The 16,706-nt window shown below is 26.8% G+C and overlaps 1 protein-coding gene across 4 annotated transcripts in view; it reads left to right on the plus strand.

Annotated features, from left to right (window-relative positions):
- LOC129961847 (agrin-like) overlaps window positions 1–16,706 on the plus strand; it is a 467,273-nt gene that overhangs the window by 98,904 nt on the left and 351,663 nt on the right. The window lies entirely within an intron of this gene.

The raw sequence follows: 16,706 nt of genomic DNA on the forward strand, positions 1-16,706 counted from the left end.
CTTAAGCAAATTTTGTCTTAGTCATCTATATTCGTTGAAATATTTATCGGAATGTATTTGGTTTAAATGCGCTTGGAACCATTCTAAATTGCATTTTCGTAAAGAAATGATAATAACAAACTTTAATTTTTTTCCCATTTAGGATCATATTTGTTATTTTTTAAAGATTAGAAGGAACTATTAGTTTATTTTTTTCCTGTTATGTAGATTTAAACACAAATGTTTATAATGGATGTTTAAGTTATGTTTTAAATACAAAATTTCGAAACTTTTTGCATGCTAATAAAAAATATCCTATAATAATTCTATTTTTAAAGGTACTTCGTTTTTATTATCTGTAACTGTAAAACAACTAGTTCTCTTATTAATTTTAGGTTTGGCAATTTTATATGAAGCCTTAGCATCTGTATAATTTTTAAGTTTAAAATTCATTGTTTAATGAGTATATAATTAATATTAAAATCTCTAACTTTTCCGATCTAATATAAATAAAATAAATTTAGTGTCAAAGATGTTAACCGGCACGCATTAGAGTCTCCAATTTCTTCCATTTATCTGAAACACTTTAGTTTCAACACCCCCACCCTCCCAAAAAAACTCATTTTGCCCAGTTTAAAAACTTTGACATTTAATTAGTATATTTGGGTTCCATTAATGATTTTTCAATTTTACACAAAAATATTACATTTTTACAGACATTTTTAAAACATTAATCTCGAACGTAGTCACTTACCTTTAATAAGTAGAAACTAATTATATTAATGTTTAGAGATTGTATCTTACCAATTAACAATAATTTAAAATTGCAAATATTGTTCATTTCATTATTTTCTGAGTCAAATCAGAATGACTTGATATATATCTTAAAGATGAATTTTATTTAAAATATTTTGAGTTAAAACTTTTGTATTAAGTCTAAATATGTCTTATTTATTAGTTAGTTGTGATTTGTGCCCAGCCAATTCACTCAGATTGTTGGTTGCGTTTAATTTATATTAAATTTTCCTACATTAGTTTGATATTTTTAAATATTAAAATGTCATATACATTATAGCTGTGTTCATTTAATAATCTTAATTTTTTACTGTATAAAGGATCCTTTAAAAATGGAGTCATGATATCATAATAGCATTAAAAAGAAATTTGTTCGTGTTATGATACTTTTTACTATCCGCCGTCTTTCGTATTCCCGTCGCATTGTATCAACTTTCATCGAACTTTCAATCGTATGATTTACTTCTATTGTCGAAAGAAGGTTTCGAATTCTATAAATTATTACTGCAGTTTACATAACGGACCAGAAAACTTTTCTTATGTGTTAAAGCAAAGGTAGATTTCTTACCATTTAAGTTATTTCAAACTCATTTCAATCCTTAATGCAAGAACATTGAAATGTTACATTTTATAGCTATGATTTTATAATATACAAATGATAATGATTTTATTAATTAAGAATTCAATATTTATTGCCAAAAATATTAAAATAGTAAATATTATAAAAATAATAAAGAAATACAGATTTGTTAAAAAAAAATTATATTTTTAAAAAGCTCAGAAGTTTTTAAGTAAATGCTAAAAGATTGCATCAGTGGGCAATAACTCAAAGTTTATATCTGCATTTTAAACATTTTTGAATAAATTAACTATCGTTTGAGATTACTCTTCTTTCAATTAAATACAACCAATACTATTTTATGACAGAAAGTACGCATTTTTCGTTTGATTTTTTTTTTCAATTATATTGAAAATACATCTGCTTTACTTAATGACTGAATTAAGGTCTTATGTTGCTCTTCTTAATATTTCAATTATAAATTTAAAAGGAGTAATAGTAACCAGTTTTTAAAAATATACTTCGATACTTGTGTATTAATTGCATGTCATTGATAAACATCGTCCATAGACTAACATGACATATCGAATGCTTTTTTGACGATTAATCGCTATTATGTGGTTAATACTAGAATTCATACTTAGGTAAAAACAGTAAAATGTTTTCTAAAATACAGTATGCGCTCAGTATCGTGGTAGATGTCAAATTAACGAAATCTCCGAACTAACGAGTAATTCACTTAAAAATGCATTTAAATATCACAACTTGCGTTTATTGCTCAAAAATGTGCAGAATTATTACAATTTATTCTTCACATAAAGAACATAGTAAAATATATTTCAAAACTTGAGCAGCAATATATTTTATATTTTGCAAGATAATTTACATCCTGTAGTGAATTGATTGATAATAGTCAGTTTCATGTTAGGTATTTTATTTGGACAAAAAAGTGTGAATTAAATCTTCTCGACAGTTAATCACATTTAAAACGGAAATCTACTACCTAAGATATGATAAATTTCGAATGAATCCTTTATAGTTAGTGAGATCCCCTAATCAATGAGTGCTTGAATGATTTTGCATGTAATTTCAAGAAGAAAATACAGTGTTAAAAATAATTTCGTTCATTTTAAAAGAAAATGGCCGTACCGAAGAATCGAGTACACGTCACTTTGTAATTTTTTTTTAAACTATAAAAAGCCAAACATGTTAATTTTTTTCTTTATTTCTTATTATATTAGTTAGTTTGGCGAATTTTGTTGGATTTGGCTAGGAATTTCTTTCCATTTCGCAGAAAACCTGTTATAACGGAGTAAAAAAGCGGATAATCTCATATTCTAGCCCCCCTAGAGAAATATTATTATAAAACATATTTTTAAGAAACTGACACATGCATTTTTTTTTTTTTTTGCACATTACTAAAATGATCATTTTTACGTAATGTAGCCGTTGAATCTTTCTCCTGCTTTATTTTTATTTAAATGTTATTCAATATCTTGATCAATATATTTATATATATTCAATATATTTATCTTTAGTGCACGCGATTTTAAATAATTTCAAAATATGGAAATGAAATAAAAGTATGGATTTTATTTCATTTTTTAAAAACTGGCAACAAGATGTTAAAAATAGTCAAATTTAGGTTTTGGAAATGTCTTTTTAGTCCCTAATTTATAAGCAATATCAACTATTAAAAAATTTTAAATTCAAAAGTTTCTCGTTTTAATGAGACACTAATTCGGCTCATTTGATTTATTTTTTTCTATCCCCAATATTAAGAAAAAATATACGGAAAAAAAATCTCAACCTCTCACCATTTCCACTCTTTTTGAGCTAGACGGACTATCTAGCTCAAAGGGTAATCCAACGTTTTTGTTTATGACAACATATTTAAACATATATTTCTGACAACAACGATTAAAATCCAAACAAAATTACTCTAATTGTCATGTTAATAAGATAATATGGGCAAAGCGATATATTACTAATGATCTATTATGAAGCTGTATCGTGAAAACCAAAACAAATAGTTATTATTCCTATAAGGAATCGTTGTAAAAGTTTGATAATAGCATGATTTTAAAAATAATTTTGTATTCAGCTTGCTTGATACTTATATTATAGGTTCATTGGTAATTTTTGTAAATTTTGGCTAGCATATTTCGCTTTCATCACAATAGATATTTTCCTCTGTTTTCATATTAAATAAATATTTAAATTATATTTAAAATATTAAATATAAATTATATATCATTTCTTATTTGACTTTAAAAACCTTGTCGGACTTTGAATCAAATTTCAATTTAAAATACAGTTCGCATTCATATTTTATTTCCCATTTAAAAGTTCCATGTTAAGTTGTGTATGTGTATTGACAGGACGTCTCTGAATTAATAATCCAAACTTTAATGTTTGGTAGAATTCCTCTAATAATGAGTTTTAATATTTTTTGTATAATAAAGAGTCGGAAAAGAAAATAATGATCATAAAAGACAAGAAATCATGAGGAAATAAAACAAAAGCTCTTTATTCACATAATAATTTTAGAGCAGACGATATACAAGCTTAGTGACCTAACTTAAATAAAAAATGAATTTTTGGAAAAAAAAATACGAAAGAAGAAATTGTTATGGAGATTTATTTAGTCTGCATTATCAAATCGTCTGAAAACAATTTTATTGAGTTTGAATAGCATCACGCGAGCATCAAACGATTCTTTACTATAAGAGAATATTTTTTGCATGGTGGAGCGATTTATGTTCTCTGAAAAAGCAGACATGCATCTTATGTCAAGGGCTGCGAAATGTGACGTAAGAGAGGTGTTAAGGTTGTACCATGAACGCTTCCCCAATAGGATAAAACCGGATCACAACATTTTTCCAAGTTTACACTGCCACGTTTGCGAGAGCGGTTCATTTCATGTCAAGAAATCGGATACGAGCCGATCGGTCCTCGGCATGTCTTATTCCCTCCCCCCCCCTCCGTCTACTTTTTTTTCATTTCATACCCCATATTGCTGCATGAAAAATTTCTTCTTTATATGTATTTTACTGATCCTTAAAGTTCTCTCTCTTTCTCTCTCTCTCTCTCTCTCTCTATATATATATATATATATAATACGGCTAGATAGATAAAGCGAGAGAGAAAGAAAGTATACCGAATGGAAAATATGTAAATAGTTAATAAATTCAGCAAGCCTCCCCTTTTTACAGAATACAGAAAAAGACGGTAATTGTAAATTATCCATGCCTCTACTAATAATAAAAATATGTGCTAGGCCAGACCGTTTGACGTGAAGCTACGAAATTTGACATAGTATAGATTTTATATGATAAAAATGTACAACTTGGATATATTTTTTTGAAATTTTAAGTAAATAAAAATTAAATACTTCTAAAGTATTACAGTACAAAAATGATTTTCATATCTAAAATTCCTAAAGATTTTCTTTAGAATATGCCATATATATTTTGATATCATTTTTATGCCACATATTTTTTATATTTTTAATTACTATTTAAGATATCGTAGAAGAGAATATTTAATTATTGAAATAAAATTCAAATCGGTTTGTTTTGCAACTTATATTTTACCCTGGTTCTTTTTCTTGTTAACAGGAAGATTTAGCCTATTTTTCCATTTTGAGTAGGTTTTAATACAGTTTGTACTTTAAAAAAAAACACTTTTTTTATTTACATTTATGGTTTAACATCAGCATACAGAGGATTTTAACTATCCAAATTTTTAAATTAAGTGCTTTTTCCTGTAGTATAATCGGATGTATATAGAAACGAACAGAAAATTAAGGCATTGCATAATCCGATGGACAAAATTGTTCTTCTTAAATAGCAGTATGATTACATATATATTGCGTAGTTAAAAAAGATATTTATTTGAAAATTTCAGAAACTATTAATTCCTGCGAATCCATAATTGACAAAGACATTTAGTTTTTCATATTAAACTTTAGGGAAAATAATGCTTCTAAATCTCTTAACATTAGAATGTCTGGATTAATTTTGTTAAATAAATCACTATACATGAAGGAAAAAAAATAATTTACACATGAAATGAAAGTTTTGAAAATTTGACAAATCTGATTGCAGTAAGGGAAAGTTATGTGAATTATGCGTTTCATCTTAGGTTTCTTACGCGTTTTTCAGCTCGTAATATGTTTTTCAGTAGGAAAGAAAATTGACTCTGATCCTTTATGAAAAATTATTTTATGCTTTTAGAAGGGGAAAAAATTCTAAAATTTATCACTGATTAATGAAAAATAAGAATAAAAACTCTGTGTAAAAACGACATTCAGAATTTCAATAAAATATATTTGAAAGTAATTTTCTTAGTTGTGTTTTAGTATAAATATTTGATTCTAAAACAGAAACCCTTTTAAATTTTTTAATCCCAGTTTTATTATATGAAGTTATAAATAGTTAATAAGAGCGATTTGCAAAATACAGCTCTTTCGCTCCACTCCAAGTAGATTTTAAATTTAAAATGTAACAATTTTATTCATCACATAAATTTTGAAGAATTTTTTAAATATGATTTTTGAGTCAAAATTTTACAATTAGTTTAACTGCGTTTATGATTTCGTTTTTCTGCTGTATACAATCTGAAACTACATACGAAGCAAATGCTAAACAATCAAAATACTTTCAATACCTCTTTTGAACGACTTAAATCGAGCATTTTATTGTCTTCTTTCTTTATATTTGTGTTAAATTTAGTGAAAATTACTCATTCGATCAGAATTCGACAAGTGTGAAATTAAATTCAATAAGGAGATAGTTTTTTTTTTTTTATCATTTTAATATTATGCTTCACTTAGTCTTTTTGAACTTGGCTCGTTCTACGAGATTAAATAAAAATGGAAACAAAGAATAATTTACTCTTTTGTATCAGTGGGATAATTTTGGAATAACTTGTGTTCAATTATCTTGTATTTAATGATTACTATCATATCACATACAACTGCACATTTGAATTTTTCCCTCATAAAGAAAACTCTCTTTGATATTACTAATGATTTAATTTTTTGTTAAATGATTACGTAACCATTTATTGTGTTGTATTTATAATTTTTCTTGTTTTCCTTTTTTCTTCTGATTTTTTCTTTCTTTTCTGTTGAATTCCAGCCAAAATTAATGATAAAAAATCTTTTTTTATTTGAAATTGAGTTTTTTTTTTCTTCATGTTTCCAAAAGATGTAAAATAAATAAATTTACTTTAACTCTCAGAATTTCTTTAACTAGAAGAAAAAAAAATATTATATCTATGAATTTTATTTATTATAAGCGTTTATTTATTTAATAGCAGGTTGGAGCTTCTCTTTTAGACGTAACGAATAAATCATCACATTTTTAAGTAGGCTCATCTTCAAAATGTGTTTATACTTTTGAACATATAAATAAATAGGAATAAATATTCCTATTCTACTGTCACTAAATGTAACTATATATATATATAATATATGATTCTTGGTATCATTTTTGCCATTTTTTTATAATTTAAATCGTATTTAATCGTAATTTTTTTTGTGTGTGAATCGTAATCGAAACAACGTTGTTGTTTGAAAGTGTTTTGAAGGAATTTTTGTAAATATGTTTATAAATGTAAAATGCATAAAAAATAATTTGGAATTTGCTTGTTTTGATTAAAGCAAATAAAAAGCATTGCTGATTTCATTAAAATTTATTTACTAATACATATTTCTACTATAAAATTAAAATCCAGTTGGCCACAGCCCAAAATTAGGAGATCATTCTGAAAGTAGGTTTCATGTTGTTTGATTACTGAATGTAAATACAACTAAATTTTTTCAGACTGAAAAACAATATAGTACTTATATACTATTCATTCAAATAAGACAAAATTGATATCGATATTTATGTTAACTTTTAATAAGATGACTTGAATGAAATACAAAATTCCTGCATGGATGACTTTTATAATAAACTTTATGCAACGCCATATTGAAATTCTATACATTTGTTCTACAACTTCATTGAAGCATTACTCTAGTGGCAGCCAGTAGCAAATAAATTTGAGTATATTTTAGTATAATAAAAGATGAGTATTATGCTCAACGATGATCCTTATCTACTTATGTATATTTTAAAGTCCCTTTGAGAAAGATATGGAGAACATATACCTCAAAATCGGTTTTAGCTTAGGATACTCTGCTAGCAAAACAAGCAAAATATTGTTTAGAAAATTTTTGCATGAATGATCTTTTAGATGGAGAGCATTTTTTAGCACAAATGGTTTGGGTGAAAAATTGTTTTCAATAACACAGTAACGGTAGTTGTAAATCAACTTGAGGTAACGGATAACGCATAGAATAAATAAAATAAATTCTTAATTCGATATTTAGATTTTTTTTCTTCTATATCTCTTTGGTACCTAAATTAATTTGAAATGTAAATTTCAATAAAATCCTTTTGAATTGTTAAAAACATAAAGATTACGTTAGCTATGAAATAAATTTTCATTCAAAAGAAATTCTAGAAATGAAATCGTTTGAAATCATAAATCTTTTTGTAGATTAAAATTAAAAAAAAAAGTTTTAAGTAGTGAGGGAAAAAAAAATACAATTTTCGATTTCTTAAAATAAAAGTAAAAAAAAAGCAAAATGTCAATACTTGTTTTCACAATCTAGATAATATTTGTTTGGCAAATTGAAAACTGTCTAGGAGTTTGAAAATGCATATTAACTTGTTAAATAAAGCAAAATAATAAGAATGCGATCGGTTTAATCATGGAATGAAATGAAAACTGTAGGCGCAGATGAATTAAAGTGATTAAAGACTGGAAAATGTTGAAATGAAATTATTAACATCAAAAATTCCTAATTTAATTAATGAACAGTTTGTATTATTTTCAATTTATTACTTTTAATGAAAAAAGGCAATTAAAGTTATTTTACTTTTTATTATTGCAATTTCTGCACAAACATACGTATGTATAAATCCAATAAATAATATATAATGAAAAAAAATATTGTTGTAAGTTGAAAATGCTTTAAAATTAATTGAAATTATAAAAATATTGTTTCAAAATTTTATTAGTATTATTGCAAATGTATTTATTTTTTGTTTTAAGGGATGGTATTTTTGCAATAATGTATAGACTTGTTGGAGATTAAATGTTAGCGTTTCCTTTTTTTTTCTTTTGTAATTGTAATAAATCTTCTAAAAATATTTTTCTTGCGCAGTTACTACCCAAGAACTACACACGCTACCCAACGTACTAAATTTGGCACCAATAGTGCATCCTGTAGAACGTTTTGAAAGATTTTGGTAGCGCATATCACATAGAGCATCACTTAACTTGCAGAGCGTATCTTACCTATAAACATTATTATGTTTAAAATGGAATTTCTAATTAATATTTGAATCGTCGTGGCATAAAGATTTATGTCCCACATAACAACTTTATTAAACACTGTTAATTTGTTTCAACAGAATAAATAAATTTAAAAATTCCAACAAGATCGTGAATATGCTTTAAAAAAAATGAGCGCTGTTATTGATGTAGAAATTTATACCAGTTGGAAGCGCAGTAAATGGAGAAATTAGAGAAATGAGCCTATTTTATGTTCAAATAACGCAATAAAACTCATTTCATAAAACACTTCCGTTTTAGAATTTAAAATAATTGCCTGCTGATAATGTCTGAATGAATGATTTAACTAAGCGCACTGCTGCTGTTCAAAAGATAAGCGTTCACATGTGAAAATGTAGAGAACCCGCTGATTTTAATCATTATGACAGCCCAAATGTATTGTAAAACATTATTTACTCATTTATGTTCCATTTGAAGTTGATATTCATTAATCAAAAATGCTACTAGTGCAAAAGGGTTTTCTATTCGTTTAATTTAAAAACTTTCCTTATTAGTTCTTCTTTGTTTCTATTTCTTTCATTTGTGTTTTGAAATTTTCAAATTTGTCTGTTAAAATGTATTTTATAATTACTAAACTAAAAAAAATACTTCCTTTAAATAATTAATTTTTCTTTCATTCAAAGAGCAACGTTGGAATAGGGGTAGCGCTGCTTCCTCGTGACTGGGCACCTGGGGTTCGAATCCTGGTTGTTCTCTACTGTGTGTTCTATATGTGAGGTATGTTGAAGGCCCCCCTCCCCGTGTAAAAAGAGGTTGTGCAAGCGAGTGTATGAGTGTCAGCTTCATATGAGCTCAAGTCAGACTTCTGCCCTCGGGTGCTCAGGGGTCCTTACCTTCAGAAAATACTGCACCCCTCTTTCCCCGAACTCTTGGACTTGGTTTGAATTGGAGTTCAATCCAAGGAGGATAAGCAACAACAACATTTCTGATTTACGAATTAACTTACAAAATGTTTGCTCTAATAATTTACCAAAAGTTAATTTTCAAACCATTAGAAATAGGTGTATCCTTCCAGATAGTAAAAATGCTCTGAATGATATCAATAGTTATATTTTACTAAGTATGAATCATCATCAAAATTCCTGCTGCCATAAAATTACTGAATTTGAATTTTCATATAGTCCTACAATTCATGTTTAAAAAATATTTTTAGTTCACTGGTATTTTATATAGAATTTCACTCAAAATTGATTACGATATAACGTTTTAAAGGCTTTATTTTAGAAGCATAATGTATTATGAGAAAACTATTGTTGATTGGTAGATTTTCCAAGAGGTTGGGGTCTATTTTCATGCTCTTAAATCATCTGAAACTGAGACATTGATGACCATATTTGAAAGAAAACATTTATGCGGTTAGAATACATACTATGGGTACTAATTTAAAAACTTTAAATCGGTTCATTTTTTAAATTATATATATATATATATATATAATATGTGTTCAGCAAGAGCGTGAATTCCTTTTGTTTAATCCATTGAGAAATAATTTTTTGAGAAAATAAAATTTTATGCAGTTCAAAATATTATATCTAGTGGAACAATTTATAGTTGAAGTTAAGTGTTTTATAAATAAGCCTTTTTTTATATTATAATTCTACAGTTACACAATAAATATTTTGCTCTCTTTTTAATAACATAAGTATTGCGCTTAAGATCTCGATGTTAAAAATTAAAGTAAATTTTTTTCGGCCATAATTTCCAATCACTATAGATGAATAGCATACGTCTTCATTGATTATCTCTTATCTTTTCCTTTAGAATTTGCGAAATATTTATTTCTTTCTTTCTTTTCTTTTTTTTTTTTTTTAAGGTCTAATAAATACTAAAATGTTTAACTCGAGAATGCCTGCTTCCAATTTTTTTATATCTTATAGAAACTAATTGCTTCAGACTAATAATGACGTTTGATATTAAATATGAACATAAGAAAGATGAAGAATATTGGAAGGAAGGAATTATAGTGAAGGGAAAATATGGATTGCATGTTCCTCCAGACAATTGCTTATTTTTCATATTGTAACATCATTTATAAATTGTCTTCGAAAATAATTAATTCTAAATTTGTTTGACTCTAAGGAGAAATGATTCAATTCCTATATAAATTATAAAAATAATCATAATTCTGAGATTTATCGTTGCAATTTGATTTAAAACTTTAAAATCACTCTGTTATACTATAAAAGCTGATAGAAAAAAAAAAGAATGCATAGCATTTTTCTGATGACTTTATACTCAGTCCCTACAAATCGGTAGTAAAATGACGGCACAAATTTTGTCTTCGCCCTCAAACACCAATTCAAACTTATATCACAATCTTCGATAATCATTCTATAACTTCAAAATGGAATTCTAATATCACATATTTTTAAATTAATATCTTATTCTTGTGTCAACAACAACAGGATATTTCATAATGTATCTTTTATCCACTTTTTGTAATACTTAAATACTTCAATATGCTTCAAGATATGTAAAAAAATAAGTTATGCATATTATTTAAAATCAATAAAACAGTTCGCAAATAGTGAAAATTATTAACATCCTTCTAAGCATATTTGAATAAGATGTAAAAATAATATATTAAATTCTTTTATAGTACAAAAAGCTCCTCTGGAAATTGTTTTCAAAGCTTTCATCTCGATAGCTTCATTTATTTTTGCATATATATATATAATATCAAGAAATAAAATTGAAATTTTGCTGAAAAGCATCAAAAGTATCCTTTTACTTTTAGTGTTAATTAAAAAAAAAGCACTAAAAATAAAGAGATGATGCATCAAGTTATTATTCTATTTTGTTTTGAGAAAACAGCTTGTTAAATTTTTGTATTGATAATTTTTTGTTTTGTGTTTTAGAAAACAAATATTTGCTAACAAAAAGACGAGGAAGTTTATAAGATATCTTTTATGCTGGAGGTGATTTAATGGTAGTCGATTTTCACAAAAAATATCTATAAATTTGTTATAAATTATTTTTTAAAAATTAATGGTGTTTGAATATTGAAACGGATGAAATTCTGTTTGTTTGATATTGACGTAATGAGTTTTTTCAGAATCCAGTATTTACCGAGAATCAAATCATTTTATTTTATTTGCTCATAAGAAGTAAGCTGTTTACGAGAAAGATAAATTAAATTCGATATCGCCATTCAAAACAATACTTGATCTTTTAAACAATTGTATAACGTATTGCAATTGTTTCTCAACAATCGTAAACAATTGTTGAGAAAAGAATTATATTTAAATTGATAATTTAATTTATCCATGTGAAATAAACATATTTTCTATTTCAAATTTGTTTTTACTTCAGAGCTTTGGCAAAAATATTTTTATCGTTATTTTACTCGTTATTTTTCCACAGTTATTTTATCAGTTTTGAATAACAAAATCATGATTGAATTTTTTCCCCTGTGTAATTAATGAGTTACTGAAGATATTTATTTTTAAAATCTGGATATAAATATCGAAAACAATATCTTATTTCTGCTCAAGGAATAGATTGCATTTATGATGCTATAAACGTTTTTTATAATTCCTGTATGGTACAAGAAATCACTTTAGAGCCGCTCAAGAATTATGGACAGAAAAATGTTGTATTTTTCGAAATTATTAATAAAGACATCCATTTTAAATAATCCCTCCTCAAATATTTGAAAGCGGGGTTTTTCTGTTTTTACCATAGTTTATAATAAATTGCCTCCGTAATGTATTATGAATCAGATACACTAATTTTATAAATAACCGAAATCAACAAGTATGCAAAGATAAAATAACATTTCAAACTATTTTTAAATAAGTGTCTAAATAAAGAATTTAGAATATAACTTTATAATTGGACGAATATCAATTTCTGCCACATATAAGCTCTTTTTTTTAATTCTGAATTCCTATTCACAATGCGTTCCATTTTATCAACATTCGCTAATTTTTTGTATTATTTTAAAATATAAAAGTAATTATCTATTTAAGATGTTCTAATTTGTTAATAATACTGTAATTTTTGTAAATAAATTAATTATAATTAATCTATATTTTTGCAATCAAGATAGAAAATGTATTTGATTAATGTTCTAATGATTAGGATAATTAGATTTGGACTAAAAGTTTCAGCATGCGATATCTGAGAGTAATTTAACACTGTGACTAAAATTGCCCAATATAAATGTGTAAAATATTGCCTTACTTACTTAGAAAGATATTCCTTTCTTAATTCATATCTGTAACGCCAATTTGTCTGTATGATGACGAGAATTCTCCATTTTTTTCCCCTTATATGATATTTCTACAATATTATTTATCTATTGATAATTCATTTATTTATCAATGTAGTCGGTGCAATTTTCTTGTAATTGTTTTATAATGTGTTTTTCATTGAAATGTGAAAATTTATTTAAAATTAAAATCTAAAGTTAATAATTTTATGCACAAAGTTCCATGAAAAGTTTCGATATTCTATTAGAATATTAAAATTGGACCTTAAAAAGACATATATGTTCAAAAATTGAAATTTTTTTATGTCTTTCAAGAGGGTTTAAAAAAAAATTGCTCTAAAGCATGTAAAGAAGCAGAATAAAAATATTATGAATACTTTCATGTCGAAGCCTTATAAAAGAGCAAATAAAGTCCCTTACAAAATTAAATATTAAAACTTATATCAGTACCACTATAATGGAGCATAAAAATGGCATTCTTTTAAATATTTTTTTCATCTAGCCGAATAGAAAATCTTCAATGCGATGAACTTATGTAGATATCAATCTTAGGTCACTAATATCGCATTGATTGCAGAGCGACTTGTCATCGATTCATATTTATGTAATTACATAACACCTTCACTACTATTGTTATAACATATCAAAGACGATTTAATCTTAATTTTGACAATGAACGTAATATTCATTTTCTTTAATTTTATATAGACATTATTCTTAGCTCACTAATATCAATTGGGTTGCAGCGCGATTTACTTGTGATTCATACCTACCTAATTACATAACACCTTCGCAGATACTATTATCACATTGCAAAGAAGATGTAATCTGAATTTCAACAACGAAAGTGATATTCATATTCATATTCTTTTATTTTATATAGATATCATTCTTAGCTCACTAATATCGCGTGGGTTGCAGCGTGACTTGCCTGTGATTCATATCTCCATAATTACATATCACCTTCGATACTATTATTATGACATAGCGGAGAAGTGTTAATCTTAATTTTGCCAACAAACGTGATGTTTTTTTTATTCAACAGAATATGTAATCTGCAATACAATGAATGTGCGTAAATATCATTTTTTCATTGGTTCAGTGAATGCCGAATCTCTAATACCTGAAAATATACATATTAGACTGCGTTTAACTCAAATGCGAGCGATCCGTCTTAATATCACTGCTTCTCGCAGTTCCCTGTTAATTTCCACCAGTATGATTGAGCGAAACATACATTTTGATTCAACTGATGAGAATACGACATCGAGAAAGATAAGCGAATCTTAACATTCGAGCATTAAGCTCTCCCCCTGCCTTCTATGTTGCCAGGAAACGTAATAAAATTTCCGGTCCGCGTGTCCAACACAATTCCGACGGCTGTGTTTAAGGACGTATAAAAAGTAATAATCCGTGAAGAAATTACTGTCGTTTGGCGGGCCTCGCGATAATACATTTTCTGGCCTACCCCTCCCCTCTGAGACCGGTGTTCCAGACGAATCTATAATTCATGTCGCCTAAAGAGAACATGTTACGGCTCTTCCCATGTTGAGCACGAGATAAGGTGGAACGAGAATTCGAAGAAAGCTTTCGAATCACGCACTTGACCTTGAAGAATGGGAACCCGAGAGATACAGCGAAAGTGGACCATGTCGTTTGGTAATAAAAAGATACATGTTCCATTTGGTGGTGTGAAGAGACTTTGATAGGAGCAATTGAGAAGAACGGATTTTCCTGTTTAAGATAGAAAGATTGTTATACTTTTTTTTATTCGATGAATAAATATTTAATTCATTTTTGATTATCTGTTTCCTGAAACCAGGGTTTAGTAATTTATTTTATTATATCATTTGTATGTTTTTTTTTATGATTTGATTTTTAAAAAAGGGAGACCAAAAATTTTTCGTAATTAAATCGATACTTAAAAGCAAATTCAGTAATATATATATATTATTTAGCTGGGAATTATTACTCTTTGGTATGCAACATAAGGACTGAAACATACACATTTATGGTATTTTCCAAATAAGCATGCTTTGAAACCTGTGCTTAAATTAAAGAAGGCCGCCCCAATATCTGATCTCTAAGATAAGAAAAATACACTAGTATAATACAGTAAAATTTAATGATTTGATTAGGCTTTACTTATGCTCACATAAACCACATTATCTTCTTTAGAGACTTCGAGGAAAAATCCTCATATCTGGGATCCTTATGTTTGACTCGTTGGGTGTAATTGTCTCTCGTTTCATTTCCTGTAAATTAGATTACTCGAAAGCACATATCTCAACTGGTTGGTGGATTTTTATAAACTGCGATTATTCGTGGATGTTTTGGCCAATTGAATCTCCAAATTTAAACCTTTATAGAGTGAAAGTGGATCGTTTGCTTAAAGGAAATGGACCTATTAGTATGAAATCACGCTGAGAGATCAGTATAAATATAAAACTCAATAAAAAAAATCCTTAATATTTCTTTATTCAATATTTTAATCTTTTCCTTAGGAAATTTTGAACCGATGAGCATATCTCGATATGTTATACGATTATTTTTTTTTGTCTTAAATTAATCTAAATATTAAAATTTTCATTAAAATATATACAGCAGTACATGAGATAGTCAAAAGGGAAAACATTCTAAAAAAATAAAAATTTCGTGCATTTTGAATGCTAAGCTGTTTTAAGTGAATGAGACTACAACTGTTGAATAAATCCCAAATGTTTGTTCTCAGGTTCCAGAGTTGTTCGGACTGTACAACTCCGAGACCGAGAAGAAATCCTATCTGACTTTTTATCTTGAAGTATATAAAAAAGATGGATTGTCTCATACAAATTTGTTTGCAAATTTATTTGTTCGGCAAAAAACTAGGGGTGTGTGTGGAGGAGATTATTATTATTATTATTATTATTATTATTGGAAATGTATTTTCTTAGTTATTAATTGGATAAAATTAAAGTATAGAATGTTTTACTTAAATAAGAAAATTTAACATATTATTTAAGAATTATTTATTATTTAAATATGATTTTATTTTTATATGAACATGGTAAGTAGAAATTAGTATTATGCATATTTCTGAAAATAGTAGGATTATGATTTATGATGATATTATGCTGACTTTCGTTATTTTTTTAAACCATATCAACATATAATTTATTTGTTGCAGTAGACTGTTTCAGTGTTTTATTAATTATCTCTTTCTGTAGAAATATCTGGCCCAACATGGATGAAATTGTTCATAAACTTGTACAAACAATCTTTATTATTTTTTGCTTGACTCGATTTAATAATATCAACGAAATTGAATACTTCATTTCGAGTCATTAGGGCATGTTCCATATAACTTAGTTGCTCGGCCATACCGATAGATCAATAATTTTTATTTATACTGTTGCAGAGAAAAAACTTTAAAAAAACCAATATAAAGATACTGGACTGAATTGTATAAAGAAATCGCAGCTTGTATAAAATTTAAAAAAAATATTGTTCGAATTAAAAAAAAAAGAAATTAAGTCTTGACAAAAAAAAAAGTAATGAAATTTCAATTTTAGCCATGAGGAATTCAAACGTTTCCATAAACCGATATTATAAAGAAATGAGATTTGTCGAAATTTATTTTAAAGCATATGGAAATTTTTTATACATGATTATAATTATCAATTTGAAAAAGAGCTTAGATTATTGTTATAGAACATCGCCAAATTTAAATCTTGTAAAACCGTAAAAAATTTTTAGATGCTAGCGGTC

Source organism: Argiope bruennichi, chromosome 2 (genome assembly GCF_947563725.1).
Source record: "Argiope bruennichi chromosome 2, qqArgBrue1.1, whole genome shotgun sequence".
NCBI classification, from domain to species: Eukaryota; Metazoa; Arthropoda; class Arachnida; order Araneae; family Araneidae; genus Argiope; species Argiope bruennichi.